This window comes from Schistocerca cancellata, chromosome 6 (genome assembly GCF_023864275.1).
Source record: "Schistocerca cancellata isolate TAMUIC-IGC-003103 chromosome 6, iqSchCanc2.1, whole genome shotgun sequence".
Taxonomy (NCBI): Eukaryota; Metazoa; Arthropoda; class Insecta; order Orthoptera; family Acrididae; genus Schistocerca; species Schistocerca cancellata.
In genome coordinates, this window is record NC_064631.1 from 542,131,279 (window position 1) to 542,146,022 (window position 14,744).

The following is a 14,744-nucleotide window of genomic DNA, read 5'->3' on the forward strand; positions in this document are numbered from 1 at the left end:
TTCGTCGTTGAGTACACCATCGCAGGCGCTCCTGTCTGTGATGCAGCGTCAAGGGTAACCGTAGCCATGGTCTCAGAGCTGATAGTCCATGCTGCTGCAAACGTCGTCGAACTGTTCGTGCAGATGGTTGTTGTCTTGCAAACGTCCCCATCTGTTGACTCAGAGATCGAGACGTGGCTGCACGATCCGTTACAGCCATGCGGATAAGATGTCTGTCATCTCGGCTGGTAGTGATACGAGGGCGTTGGGATCCAGCACTGCGTTCCGTATTACCCTTCTGAAATCACGGATTCCATATTCTGCTAACAGTCATAGGATCTCGACCAACGCGAGTAGCAATGTCGCGATACGATAAATCGCAATCGCGATAGGCTACAATCCGACCTTTATCAAAGTCGGAAACGTGATGGTACGCATTTCTCCTCCTTACACGAGGCATCACAACAACGTTTCACCAGGCAACGCCGGTCAACTGCTGTTTGTGTATGAGAAATCGGTTGGAAACTTTTCTCATGTCAGCACGTTGTAGGTGTCGCCACCGGCGTCAATTTTGTGTGAATGCTATGTAAAGCTAATAATTTGCATATCACAGCATCTTCTTCCTGTCGGTTAAATTTCGCGTCTGTAGCACGTCATCTTCGTGGTGTAGCAATTTTAATGGCCAGTAGTGTAGTATGGTGCCGAACGCCACTGACCAATTTTGATGCAACAGGACGTGTAGTTTGAAGGATGTTTTCTCACGAAAATCGGATTGCTGTTTGATCTTATTTACTTACAACAGTGGTTCCTTATGTAAGAAAAGCTACGAAAATTTGGGCTCAAAGCTATCCGCAATACGGCCAAGTAACCAAAAGAACCATATTTTATATCTTAAAGAACAATAACTTCCTCCAAATTATAATACGTCACCAACTGGTGCAGAAGCCGATCATTTAAGGAGGCAGCAACCAAAATTCAGGTACCAGTTACAGCTTAAAGTAAAGTCTCAATCAAAAATCAATCTCTCTCTCTCTCTCTCTCTCTCTCTCTCTCTCTCTCTCTCTCTCCAAGCACATATATAAATATTCACAATATTAAGAGAAAAGTCATTTTATAAGCCGTACAGATATCAAGGTCAGGCCGTAACTGGAGGTAACCATTTCTGAGAATGTACACCTAGAGCACAGCATTGTATGGAAGTGGACCACGAATTGTTGGAAAACTGAAAAAGAAGAGAATGGAAGTATTTAAGACGTGGTTCTGTAGAACTACACTGAATATTAGTGGGCCGATATGATACACATGACGAGGTTCTCCGCAGAATCGATGAGGAAACGAACAGATAGAAAACGTTCGCTAGTATAATGGACGAGATAGTAGAACATATGCTAAGACGTCAAGGAGTAAAGACACAAACTGGAATACACGGGAAAAATAATGAAGGGCACTGGGTGTAAGTGCTGCTTTGAGATGAACTGACTGGCACAGAAGTGAAAAATGTGACGGACCGCACCAAACCAGTCAGACTGAAGATAAAAAAATTAATCCATACCTGCGCAAATGCGACGATTTTAGGTTTTCAGTCAGTACAAGCTGTCGCATTGTCTCAACCTGTGTCACTCAAAACAGCCAAGGTTTCAACAAATTCCTGTATTTTAGGTTGCGAGCGGCCACAGAATAATGGTATTCTGTAGCTGTTAATGTCGACCCGAACAAGGAATATTTAGTACATGGGCGACAGCCCGAGGTGAGTTTGCCATCAGCGTCAGCATAAAGAATGCTGAGCCTTCCGTCGACATTATTAAATAGCTCGTCTCCCTACTCATGAAATGACCACGGTCAAGATTAGTGACATATGAAATTGTTTTGTCTCGTTATTATGACGCTGGTAACAGCTTAACTGACTGTCTATGTATAGTGTCTGAAGAAAAAGACACGTTCCTACCTAGTCTAGCCTAAGACAAGCCATCATACTTCCCAGGGAAAGCAATCAGTCCGATGCCCAAAACGAAACTAAACTTGAAGCACTTGAACGTTTTGGATCACGGTTGTCTTCCATAAGTGTCATACGCCGAGATGAGAAAAGTCATCGGATACCTCCTAATATCGTGTAAGACCTCCTTTTCCCCGGCGTAGTGCAAACCGCGACCTACCTTGCACACAACAAGTCGTTGGAAGTCCCCTGCAGAAATGTTGAGCCATCCTGCCTCTACAGCCGTCCAAAATTGTGAAAGTGTTGACGGTGCAGAATTTTGTGCACGAACTGACGTCTCGTTTATGTCCCATAAATGTTCGATGGCATTCGTATCTGGCGATCTGGGTGACCAAATTACTCGCTCGTATTGTCTAGAATATTCTTCAAGCCAATTGCGAACAATTATGGCCCGATGACATGGCGCATTGTCATCTATAAAAATTCCATCGTTTTTTGGGAACATGAACTCCACGAATGGCTCCAGATAGTCACCAGGTAGCCGAACATAACCGTTTCCAGTCAATGATTGGTTCACTTGGACCAGAGGACCCAGTCCATTCCTTGTAAACACAGCCCACAACCTCATGGAGCCGCCACCAGCTTGCACAGTGGCTTGTTGACAACCTAGGCCCGTGGCTTCCTGAGGTCTGCGCCACACTAGAACCCTACTATCAGCTCTTACCAACTTAAATCGGGACTCATCTGACCAGGCTACGGTTTCCCAGTCGTTGTTGATCGATTGACTCAGTTTTTTTTATTACAGAGGCCACGTAACCCTCTGACCGAACACGCTGAGCTACCGTGCCGGCGCCATCCGAACACGCTTTCCGCAAGATTCAAATTACTAACTTCCCGATCGCTGCACCGCAAAGAACCCTTAGCAGTTCGGACATTGTTAATGGAATCAGAAATCTGCGCGTAGAGGGTTAATGGATGGGTTCGTTGCGGGTCGGCGACCGACAATTTGGGAATTTGAATGTTATGGAAAGCGTGTCCAGATGGCCGAAGCGGCAATAGTCTGCTTTCCGCAGCGCTGCGGCAAGAACGCCCTGTTTACGTCCCGTCCGCGCGGTCGCGAGTGTGCTTAGTTGTTCACTACTTCGTCGCCGCTAGTTTAGAGTCCATTACTAACGACGTTCTATGTCATGTTCATACAGACAACCCAACCTCACGGTCAGTTTTCAGCCCGATCATGCACGGCCGCGAGCTTTTGAAGTGGGACGTTTTCCGTTTTCTACGTGACGACGTTAAAATTGATCCGCAGGACATAGTTGGTATCCATCTTTCTATCACGAGTAGTGTTGTCTATAAGTTAGTAAGTGCCGAGGTGTGCAACAGAATGGTGCTCGCACATGCGAACACTTAAATTCAAACATTCTGATGGCCATTTTGGGGCAGTCTCCATCGGTGAAGCATGGCTTGGCCTCCGTATGATATGAGTCTTCGAACTCCCATTCGAAGTACCGGACGCCGTCACCGCGGTTTTCAAGCCTTGCGGCAGAGTGGTCAGCCGCCACATGGCCGAAAAATGGACCACCTTTACATCGTACCCGGTTCTTAACGGGGTACGAAAGATCAAAATTGAACTGACAAAACATGTACCATCCTATCTTTTCATCGGCGGATGTAGAGCGATTATTATGTATGACAGACAGCCACGCTCTTGCTCCGGCTGTGGCCAAGGACACGACAGGTCGGATTGTCTCCGACGACGGTTTGCTCAAATCCCGACAGGTGAATCTGCCTACTTCTACGGTGACGATCCTTCTTCTTAATTATGCCTGGGTTGCACGGGCGGCCACCCTTTCCGATGCCGACCACAATCGTCCGATAGCCGCCCCCGATAGCGAGGCCACGATGGATTCTGCAGTATTGGATCCAGCCACTACAAATGGTTCAAATGGCTCTAAGCACTATGGGACTTAACATCTGAGGTCATCAGTCCTCTAGACTTAGAACTACTTAAACCTAATTAACCTCAGGACATCACACACATCTATGCCCGAGGCAGGATTCGAACCTGCGACCGCAGTAGCAGTGCGGCTCCGGACTGAAGCGCCTACAACCGCTCGGCCACAGCGGCCGGCTCCAGCCCCTACAACAGAGCTCCCTCCTGAGGACAATCACCGACCGACCTTGCAAGAAAGCACGGATGACAGGACGGACATTGACCCACGGGTTGTGCCGACAGCGGCTTTTCTTCCAGACACCAGAGAAGCTGAAGAGATCTCCCCACATTCGGATACTGAAACACACGTCCGTAAACAGCGTTCCCCGCGGAAACACAAAAGGCGGCGGCGTGCTCCGTAGGACGAATGCTTTCAGCGAACGTCTCACTTGGACTGTGTCCAATCCGGCGACGGTACTGGCGGTACAGGGACCGCAGTAACATCCCATCCAACAGATCGCCATGGTGACGGCTTCAGTCCCTCCGACCCCACAGAACAGCAGGATCACATGCAGACAGCCGCTGCCGATTACCAGCCGAAGGAGTCTGCGCCGAGTGCCGCAGCAGCCACCAACATCCGATGGTATTTAATGGCGACTGGGCAGACGACGGCGAGAAAACTCCTTGCCCATAGTGTCGGACGACACCAGAGTTGATCCTTTTCTACCATCAGTGACAGCGATGAGACAGCCTGAAGTGGCGTGTACACACCCCTTACAAGGGTGTTGATGGCCAACACGGGTGCTATGGATAGACCTCTAACTTATCATCAACACTATAGGGATGCGCGTCAAGTTATCCTTGCTTCAGGATATGTTGAATTCTGCTTCCATCAATATAGCCCTTCTCCAGGAGGTGTAGGTCGACGACTTCCCAGGCATGTACGGTTATGACGCATGCTTCTCTCCAGCTTCCCCCACAGGCAGCGGCGTCGCTGTACTTCTTCGGGAAGGGATAGTGGCGGACGGTAATCTCTTTCTGCCTGGGGCAAGAGGAACGGCACTCACAGTACTGGGTGTCCGCCTTATCAATATCTACGCACCTTCCGGGACGGACAAACGTCGCGAACGTTCACGATTCTTTGTGGAAGACGTCGTCCCGCTCTTCCAAGCGCGCCACGACCATCTGGTGTTTGGAGATGACCACAACTGCGTACTGGTACCCAGAGACCAACTCCCACGACATAATCCGTATCCGGAACGCGAGACGCTAATCCGAGACCTGCAGATGGTGAACATTTGGGAACATCTTCACGGCCACCGACCGGGATTCACACACTTTACGAGTCACTCTTCCAGTCGCATCGACCGGATTTATATCTCTCGCTCTCATGCCTCTGGGACACAGGATGAGGAACTGCAGCCTGCAGCTTTCTCGGACCATTCAGTTTACATCTGTGCTATCGCCCTACGACGACAACAAGTGTGGAGAAGCCGCAGCCCATGGAAATTAAACGTAGCTCACATGTCGTAACCGGATTGCCGCCAAGCCGTTGAGAACAACTGGTATTCGTGTGAAAATCGCCTCCGCGCGTATTCCACAACGATCCGCTGGTGGTTGGACTACGCCAAACCGGCACTGAGGCGAACGTTGATAACCTACGATCGCGACCACGCTACTTGGCGTTGACCTACACTCAGTTTTTACTTCAGGGTACTGCGAACTGCGATGCTATGGCGCCGTCCCCGGAACGACAAACGGCGGCTAAGGAGCAGATCATCGCTAATATGCGACGCCACCTAGAGGGGGTGGTCATCCACTCGAGGACGCAGGATAGGATAGCGAGAGAACGCCCGTCAATGTTCCATGTACTTCGTGAACGTAAACGACGCCAAAGAGCCCTGATACGCTTCACTGACACGGAGGACGGTCGCCGCCTCACCACGCAACAAGAGATAAAAATTGTTCAAATAGTTCTGAGCACTATGGGACTTAACTTCTGAGGTCATCAGTCCCCTATAACTTAGAACTATTTAAACCTAACTAACGACATCACACACATCCATGCCCGAGGCAGGATTCGAACCTGCGACCGTAGCGGTCGCGCGGTTCCAGACTATAGCGCAACAGGATATAAGCATAGCGTTCTACGATCATTATTCCCAGCACTATTCAGCTCAGACCCCTGGTCCGACAGGACTCTCACATGATTTACGGCACCGTCACCCCGGGAATGGAAGCGGCCTTGATTGAAGAAACTACAGAAGACGAAGTGATCGACGCCATTAGAAAAGGAGCTGTAAACAAGTCTCCGGGTCCTGATGCCATCCCATGTAGAAGGGATGGTTATTCCTATTCACAAACCGTTCGGTGGCTCACGGATGCAGGACTACCGCCCTCTGACGCTCTTGAATTGCGACTTTAGGATCTTTTCTCGACTGTTGGCGGCATTGATACACCAGACCTTACAACACGTCATCTCACCCGATCAAACGTCATTAGGAGGTGACAACAACATTCAAACTGCACTCAGTGAACATCGTGACTTGATATCACTACCGTCGGCCGGAGTGGCCGAGCGGTTCTAGGCGCTACAGTCTGGAACCGCACGACCGCTACGGTCGCAGGTTCGAATCCTGCCGCGGGCATGGATGTGTGTGATGTCCTTAGGTTAGTTAGGTTTAAGTAGTTCTAAGTTCTAGGGGCTGATGACCTTAGAAGTTGAGTCCCATTGTGCTCAGAGCCATTTGAACCATTTTGATATCACTAGCGAGGGCATGTCTTCTGAAGGGTGCGCTGGCGGCAATCGACTTCAGTCAAGATTTCGATCGCGTGGGCCACGACTACTTGGAAGCGGTCCTCCAACATATGCGATACACACAGCCATTTGTTCAAATGGTTCAAACGGCTCTGAGCACTATGCGACTTAATTTCTGAGCTCATCAGTCGCCTAAAACTTAGAACTAATTAAACCTAACTAACCTAAGGACATCACACACATCCACGCCCGAGGCAGGATTCGAACCTGTGACCGTAGCGGTCACGCGGTTCCAGACAGAAGCGCCTAGAACCGCACGGCCACACCGGCCTGCTCAGCCATTTGTCACTGTCGCCATGCGACTACTCCGTGGCGCGACGTCCAAGGTGATCGTTAACGGCCGGCCTACGCAGCCCCTCAACATTTCTCGATCGATACGCCAGGGCTGCCCTCTGTCCACGTTACTTTACGCCGTGGCCATGGAACCACTCCTATGCGACCTGAGCCGACGACTAACGAATATGACATTGCGAGGCAAAACTTTCCGATGTAAAGCATACGCTGACGACCTGGTAACTGTCATCAGTAACGGCGACGACACCGCCAGCGCACTGAACTGGATGGCTACAAATAGGATGGCCAGTGGTAGTCGCATCAACGTCGCAAAATCAGTGGCGATGAACACCGGGTTCGGACTGCCTGAGGACAGCTTCACCCCCTTACAGCTCAGAGTACTTTGAAATGCTTCGACATTGATTTCACAGACGATATGCGACGAACCGCTGCTCACAACATTCGACGACTTTCACGAAATGCTCGGACGTGGATAGCCAATAACCGTCTACGAGCAATGGACATCGTCCAACGGACCCAGAATGTCAACACACATTTAGCGTCACGCATTCCGCACATCGCCCAGATATTACCTATACCGATGATGTTAGCTGGCCTTATACTGGCGGCTTTTGGGTCCTTTGTGAGTTCAGGAATGCTTTTCAAGATCAAATATGAGTCCTTGCCCCGGATCGGGGAGGGCTTGGCCTTTATCACGTTCATGACAGAACGGTTGCCCTATTTGTGAGCACGTTAGTCAAACTATGGCACCGCCGTCCGGACAGTCTGACGAGTTTGTTATTAGAAGAACTAGCGCCGCCCTCCCTCTCTCCACCTGTGCCAATACATCACGTTCCCTCGTCCCTCTTCTACACTCCTGGAAATGGAAAAAAGAACACATTGACACCGGTGTGTCAGACCCACCATACTTGCTCCGGATACTGCGAGAGGGCTGTACAAGCAATGATCACACGCACGGCACTGCGGACACACCAGGAACCGCGGTGTTGGCCGTCGAATGGCGCTAGCTGCGCAGCATTTGTGCACCGCCGCCGTCAGTGTCAGCCAGTTTGCCGTGGCATACGGAGCTCCATCGCAGTCTTTAACACTGGTAGCATGCCGCGACAGCGTGGACGTGAAACGTATGTGCAGTTGACGGACTTTGAGCGAGGGCGTATAGTGGGCATGCGGGAGGCCGGGTGGACGTACCGCCGAATTGCTCAACACGTGGGGCGTGAGGTCTCCACAGTACATCGATGTTGTCGCCAGTGGTCGGCGGAAGGTGCACGTGCCCGTCGACCTGGGACCGGACCGCAGCGACGCACGGATGCACGCCAAGACCGTAGGATCCTACGCAGTGCCGTACGGGACCGCACCGCCACTTCCCAGCAAATTAGGGACACTGTTGCTCCTGGGGTATCGGCGAGGACCATTCGCAACCGTCTCCATGAAGCTGGGCTACGGTCTCGCACACCGTTAGGCCGTCTTCCGCTCACGCCCCAACATCGTGCAGCCCGCCTCCAGTGGTGTCGCGACAGGCGTGAATGGAGGGACGAATGGAGACGTGTCGTCTTCAGCGATGAGAGTCGCTTCTGCCTTGGTGCCAATGATGGTCGTATGCGTGTTTGGCGCCGTGCAGGTGAGCGCCACAATCAGGACTGCATACGACCGAGGCACACAGGGCCAACATCCGGCATCATGGTGTGGGGAGCGATCTCCTACACCGGCCGTACACCACAGGTGATCGTCGAGGGGACACTGAATAGTGCACGGTACATCCAAACCGTCATCGAACCCATCGTTCTACCATTCCTAGATTGGCAAGGGAACTTGCTGTTCCAACAGGACAATGCGCGTCCGCATGTATCCCGTGCCACCCAACGTGCTCTAGAAGGTGTAAGTCAACTACCCTGGCAAGCAAGATCTCCGGATCTGTCCCCCATTGAGCATGTTTGGGACTGGATGAAGCGTCGTCTCACGCGGTCTGCACGTCCAGCACGAACGCTGGTCCAACTGAGGCGCCAGGTGGAAATGGCATGGCAAGCCGTTCCACAGGACTACATCCAGCATCTCTACGATCGTCTCCATGGGAGAATAGCAGCCTGCATTGCTGCGAAAGGTGGATATACACTGTACTAGTGCCGACATTGTGCATGCTCTGTTGCCTGTGTCTATGTGCCTGTGGTTCTGTCAGTGTGATCATGTGATGTATCTGACCCCAGGAATGTGTCAATAAAGTTTCCCCTTCCTGGGACAATGAATTCACGGTGTTCTTATTTCAATTTCCAGGAGTGTACATCGGTGTCTTTTACTTCGAACTCAGTTACGTTAGACTTGCCTTACCAACGACTCGACTGGCGACGGCACGGACGGTTTATCGTGTCCTGCAATGTGGACGACCCGATAACATCGTGGAGCGGAAGCACCCGAACGTCAGCCGGCGAGTAGTGTGGAAGACGATTCACCACGTAACGCTGGACACTGCCGTCACGGCGATGTTGTACATCACTGTTGACGGTAAGCAGGTGACCAGATCAAGGCTACATGCGATCCATATGTTGGACTCACTCATGTACACGAGCTGTGGTGTTCAAGACAACGATGAACACCGTCTTAGCTGTGGCGAGTCTACGGCAGTGTGGCATTTAGTGAAGCAAATGTCAGCGTACTCCCTTTGAGTGACGCCGAATCATATCGAACCCGAGACTATATTATTCCCAGATGAGACGTATTATCCACGCACGAAAACTAATCCCGTGACCTGGCTTCGTGGGCATGCAGGCGGCACTAAGGACACTTTAGACTTTTGGAACTGTTTGCAGGTACGACATTGCAAGATCCTCCGTGACCCAAAGTATCGACAATATTTTTCCAATTATTTGTGGAGTGCGTTTCACGATCCTCCACGTAGCTGTAACATCACGGGTAAGAGAAGCTAAAATTAGAAGACGATGATAGAACACAACACGGTACAACGTGGGATCTACCTTGGTCATTACGAGAAGTCATATCTGTATGATGAAGCAGATGGAGAGTTTCGTCGTGACCCTTCGCACTGTGCAGCAGCCCCTTTCCTCTTTTTGACTCCCGTGAAAGGGTTCTTCGCAGTTTTTTTGTTTTCTTTCCCATCCGGTGCAAGATGGAGTACCGGTTAATGGTGGTACGGATTCCACCCTTCCGTTTTATTTAACGGCTTCCTCAGCCTCACACTTTGCTTTCTTTCTTTTTGCCCTTTGCTGCAACTATCAGTAATGTTTTCAGTTATGTGCGTCCCCAATTCGACGCAACGAGTGTACTTATTAGTTTCGGTTACTTACTGCTTACAAAAAAAATAATAAATAAACTAACAAAAACAGGTGGTTAAGGCAACTGTTCTGGAGAAGCGGAGTATCGGGGTTCGAGTCCCGGTCCAGCACAAATATTCAACTCTCGCCGTTGCATTGCCACATCGCCCTGTGCTGCTGGAAGTAATTACACTCCTGGAAATTGAAATAAGAACACCGTGAATTCATTGTCCCAGGAAGGGGAAACTTTATTGGCACATTCCTGGGGTCAGATACATCACATGATCACACTGACAGAACCACAGGCACATAGACACAGGCAACAGAGCATGCACAATGTCGGCACTAGTACAGTGTATATCCACCTTTCGCAGCAATGCAGGCTGCTATTCTCCCATGGAGACGATCGTAGAGATGCTGGATGTAGTCCTGTGGAACGGCTTGCCATGCCATTTCCACCTGGCGCCTCAGTTGGACCAGCGTTCGTGCTGGACGTGCAGACCGCGTGAGACGACGCTTCATCCAGTCCCAAACATGCTCAATGGGGGACAGATCCGGAGATCTTGCTGGCCAGGGTAGTTGACGTACACCTTCTAGAGCACGTTGGGTGGCACGGGATACATGCGGACGTGCATTGTCCTGTTGGAACAGCAAGTTCCCTTGCCGGTCTAGGAATGGTAGAACGATGGGTTTGATGACGGTTTGGATGTACCGTGCACTATTCAGTGTCCCCTCGACGATCACCAGTGGTGTACGGCCAGTGTAGGAGATCGCTCCCCACACCATGATGCCGGGTGTTGGCCCTGTGTGCCTCGGTCGTATGCAGTCGTGATTGTGGCCCTCACCTGCACGGCGCCAAACACGCATACGACCATCATTGGCACCAGGGCAGAAGCGACTCTCATCGCTGAAGACGACACGTCTCCATTCGTCCCTCCATTCACGCCTGTCGCGACACCACTGGAGGCGGGCTGCACGATGTTAGGGCGTGAGCGGAAGACGGCCTAACGGTGTGCCGGACCGTAGCCCAGATTCATGGAGACGGTTGCGAATGGTCCTCGCCGATACCCCAGGAGCAACAGTGTCCCTAATTTGCTGGGAAGTGGCGGTGCGGTCCCCTACGGCACTGCGTAGGATCCTACGGTCTTGGCGTGCATCCGTGCGTCGCTGCGGTCCGGTCCCAGGTCGACGGTACGTGCACCTTCCGCCGACCACTGGCGACAACATCGATGTACTGTGGAGACCTCACGCCCCACGTGTTGAGCAATTCGGCGGTACGTCCACCCGGCCTCCCGCATGCCCACTATACGCCCTCGCTCAAAGTCCGTCAACTGCACATACGGTTCACGTCCACGCTGTCGCGGCTTGCTACCAGTGTTAAAGACTGCGATGGAGCTCCGTATGCCACGGCAAACTGGCTGACACTGACGGCGGCGGTGCACAAATGCTGCGCAGCTAGCGCCATTCGACGGCCAACACCGCGGTTCCTGGTGTGTCCGCTGTGCCGTGCGTGTGATCATTGCTTGTACAGCCCTCTCGCAGTGTCAGGAGCAAGTATGGTGGGTCTGACACACCGGTGTCAATGTGTTCTTTTTTCCAATTCCAGGAGTGTATTTCCTTTCTATCTCTTTCCCATCTCGTTTCTTTCCCGTTCCTTTCACCACAATTATTTCATGTATGTGTCCCGGTTGCTTCATTGCGAGTGGTACCTGTTACGCCGGGCACGTCCGACAGAACAGACACCACTATCTATAAGAAGAAGAAGGCACGATTCCCATGAAACATATCTTCTTACATCTATAAACGAGAGAAAATGTCTATAGGACAGGCAACGTCAGTAGGCTAATGTAACGTATGCAGAAAATACACGCTATGTGCGATTGAATTAGGGGGCAGTGTGTTTCTGAAGTCATGTTTGTCGAGACTACGCCTGCAGCTAATGTCTTGTCCGTTAGCAGCGATTAGTATTTGAAGAAATGGCGACCTCGTCATTTGTGCCAACCCTCAAGGTAAACAAATTTGATTTCATGCATGTGGACAGATGAAACATCCTCGCACTGAGTGGTCAAATCACTGCTAACATTCAATGGAGTCGGTTAAGCCATCACAAACATGTAGAGTTTTCCATGCGAAAGAAGAGATAGAGGAACATGTCCAGTCGACTCTTTAGAGACATTCACAACTCTGGACTGTTCGTGGATGGGCTGAAGATCGTCTGTTGCCTTGCTCATTGAACCATCCCAACATTCGTCTAAAGGGAAAATGGCAGGGAATTAGCATGACAAGGCTTAAGGAGAGCCACCATATAAATCCAGTTATAGAAAATGGCAGACGGAGATTCAGTGTCAGGTCTAATTCATTCATGAAAGAAACAATCTAGGAAACACTCGAATGATTCTAGAGTATTGTTCGCCTGTGCTGGATGCAAATTTGTTGACTGAAGATACAGGCAAATTCAACCATGGGATAAACTAAAGTAGTGGACCATCGTTTCAGTTTTCATAGTTGAAATTTTTTTGTGGTAAGTTCCTATGGGACCAAACTGCTAAGGTCATCAGTCCCTAGGCTTACACACTACTTAATCTATCTTAAACTAACTTACGCTAAAGACAACACACACACATCCATGCCCGAGGGAGGACTCGAGAACCTCCGACGGGTATAGCCGCGCGAACCGTGGCAATGCGCTTGAGACCGCACGGTTAACCCGCGCGGCTTTCGTAGTTGAAGTACGACGTATGTTAACAATATGCCTCAAAATTCTTGCCAGAAACTTGTCCACAATCTGATATGGGTTTTCTGAATTTATCTTGCATTTTTAGTTTCTATAAACAAAGGTGCGTTAAACATGGCAAAGTACGTGAAAGAGGACGCAAACGTAAACATTAAACTACGCTGCAGGTGGATCTCTGACCTCAAACTTTATTTGGCGTTCGTACTCGCTAACTTCTCAATTGTCAAGTAGTTATCACCTTCCAACCTCACCTAGACCTCGGGCTACGCTACAAACCAGTCTGTCATCATACGACTAAGATTTCAGAGGTGCCGGGGGGGAGGGGGTGGGGATAGCGGTCGAAAATCGCACTTTAGCACAAAATAGGGCTGCGTGATTAGTCAAATGTTTGTTTATTCAGCAGCTACAATGTTCATCACACCCAGGCGTATTCTTAGTAATTCGAGAAATGTACGTTCCAAGCTGAGTGGAGAAACCTATTACTTGCTCCCACATAAGTCCCTCATAAGGACCATTGTGGTAAAATCAAAGAAATTAAACTTACCACAGTCGTACCGCAGTCACTCGCATCTCCCGCAATTGGAACGTTAGAAAGGAGAAGGAGAGGGCGGGGGGGGGGGGGGGCTCGTACTGGTACTAGCACAGCATCCACTACACACATACGGTATACGACACGATCAATTCTCAATAACAAAAAATATGAATGATTTTACTCCCAACTTACCTGTTTTTCTTCCGTGCACTTCACTGAACGACGATTTCTTCCGCAACCGTCCGATGCAGAAGCGGCAGTATTAAGATGCGGCGCGACAGTAATAGCTGCTGGCTGTTCACAGATCTTTCAGCGTTTAGTACCTATCATTCGTCGGCAATATGAGATTACCAACGTGATTGCTGAAGTGCTAGCAAGGAGTGTGGCGTAATACGGTTCTCGTCCGTATTATCTAGACGAAGATAACGCGTTCTTATTCGCCTATCTGGCTGTATCACTCCCGATATGTCGCTAACAATCCTGTGGACTAACACGTTCCAGTTTTCCCAAGACACGCGATAACCGGGACAGATGTGCAGAGAGCTGTAAGATAGCGGTTTGTGCTGTGCGCTACAACAACAGCGTTCAAATCACAACAAACCTGCCAGTCTAAACCAAAAACGTTGTTCATCATATGGGACATTTTTAAACGAACAAAACAATAACCTGCATATTGACAGCAAGGTACTTTATGCGATTTTTTTAAAGTCATGTCTTTCGACTGGTTCATTGCCGTACTTTTACTACCACTTTGAAAAATATCCCTAAACTCACGAGGTGTGGTGTCGCTAATTGCGCAAGAATTCACTCGCCTAGGCAAATTCTGGCGGATTGCTTCCATATTCCAACTACCATCCTTAACTCACCAACTGTGTAATGTTTTACTGTCGCTTCCATTGTCCCGTTTTTTGTTTGTTGCTGACACGTGTTGCGGTCTCCAAGACCGCGCCTCGTCATCTACGTATAAGCACAAAACTCGTTCACAGGAATTTGTCAGTTTTAGCGATCCTGAGTTTGATGAATATATTAGTCAAAGAGTAGAGGAACACGTCAGTGATATAGTTCAAGAAACAGACGACGTTTTGCAATACCAAGTGCTCACAATTCTGCTGTCGGACAAGACTATCCTTCAGAGAAAGAATTTCAGAACAGTGATGTTGGGCACCTTCATGCTTCTCCATGATACTTAGAGCAACAGTTTACATCAAAAGTGTTCTCAGTAATGGTAAAGGAAAATATACATTCCAGCAGTGAATGTCAG

The 14,744-nt window shown here is 49.8% G+C and overlaps 1 protein-coding gene across 3 annotated transcripts in view; it reads right to left on the reverse strand.

Annotated features, from left to right (window-relative positions):
• Window positions 1-13,845, reverse strand: part of LOC126191506 (V-type proton ATPase 116 kDa subunit a 1-like) — a 278,558-nt gene extending 264,713 nt beyond the window's left edge. For 2 of the 3 annotated variants that reach the window (XM_049932400.1, XM_049932399.1), the window contains exon 1: window positions 13,676-13,845. The gene's annotated coding sequence lies outside the window, so the exon portion shown is untranslated. Of the gene's footprint in view, window positions 1-13,495; window positions 13,519-13,675 lie in introns of those variants that run through there. The other variant, XM_049932401.1, reaches the window with a different exon arrangement.
• Between the last annotated feature and the right edge of the window lie 899 nt (window positions 13,846-14,744).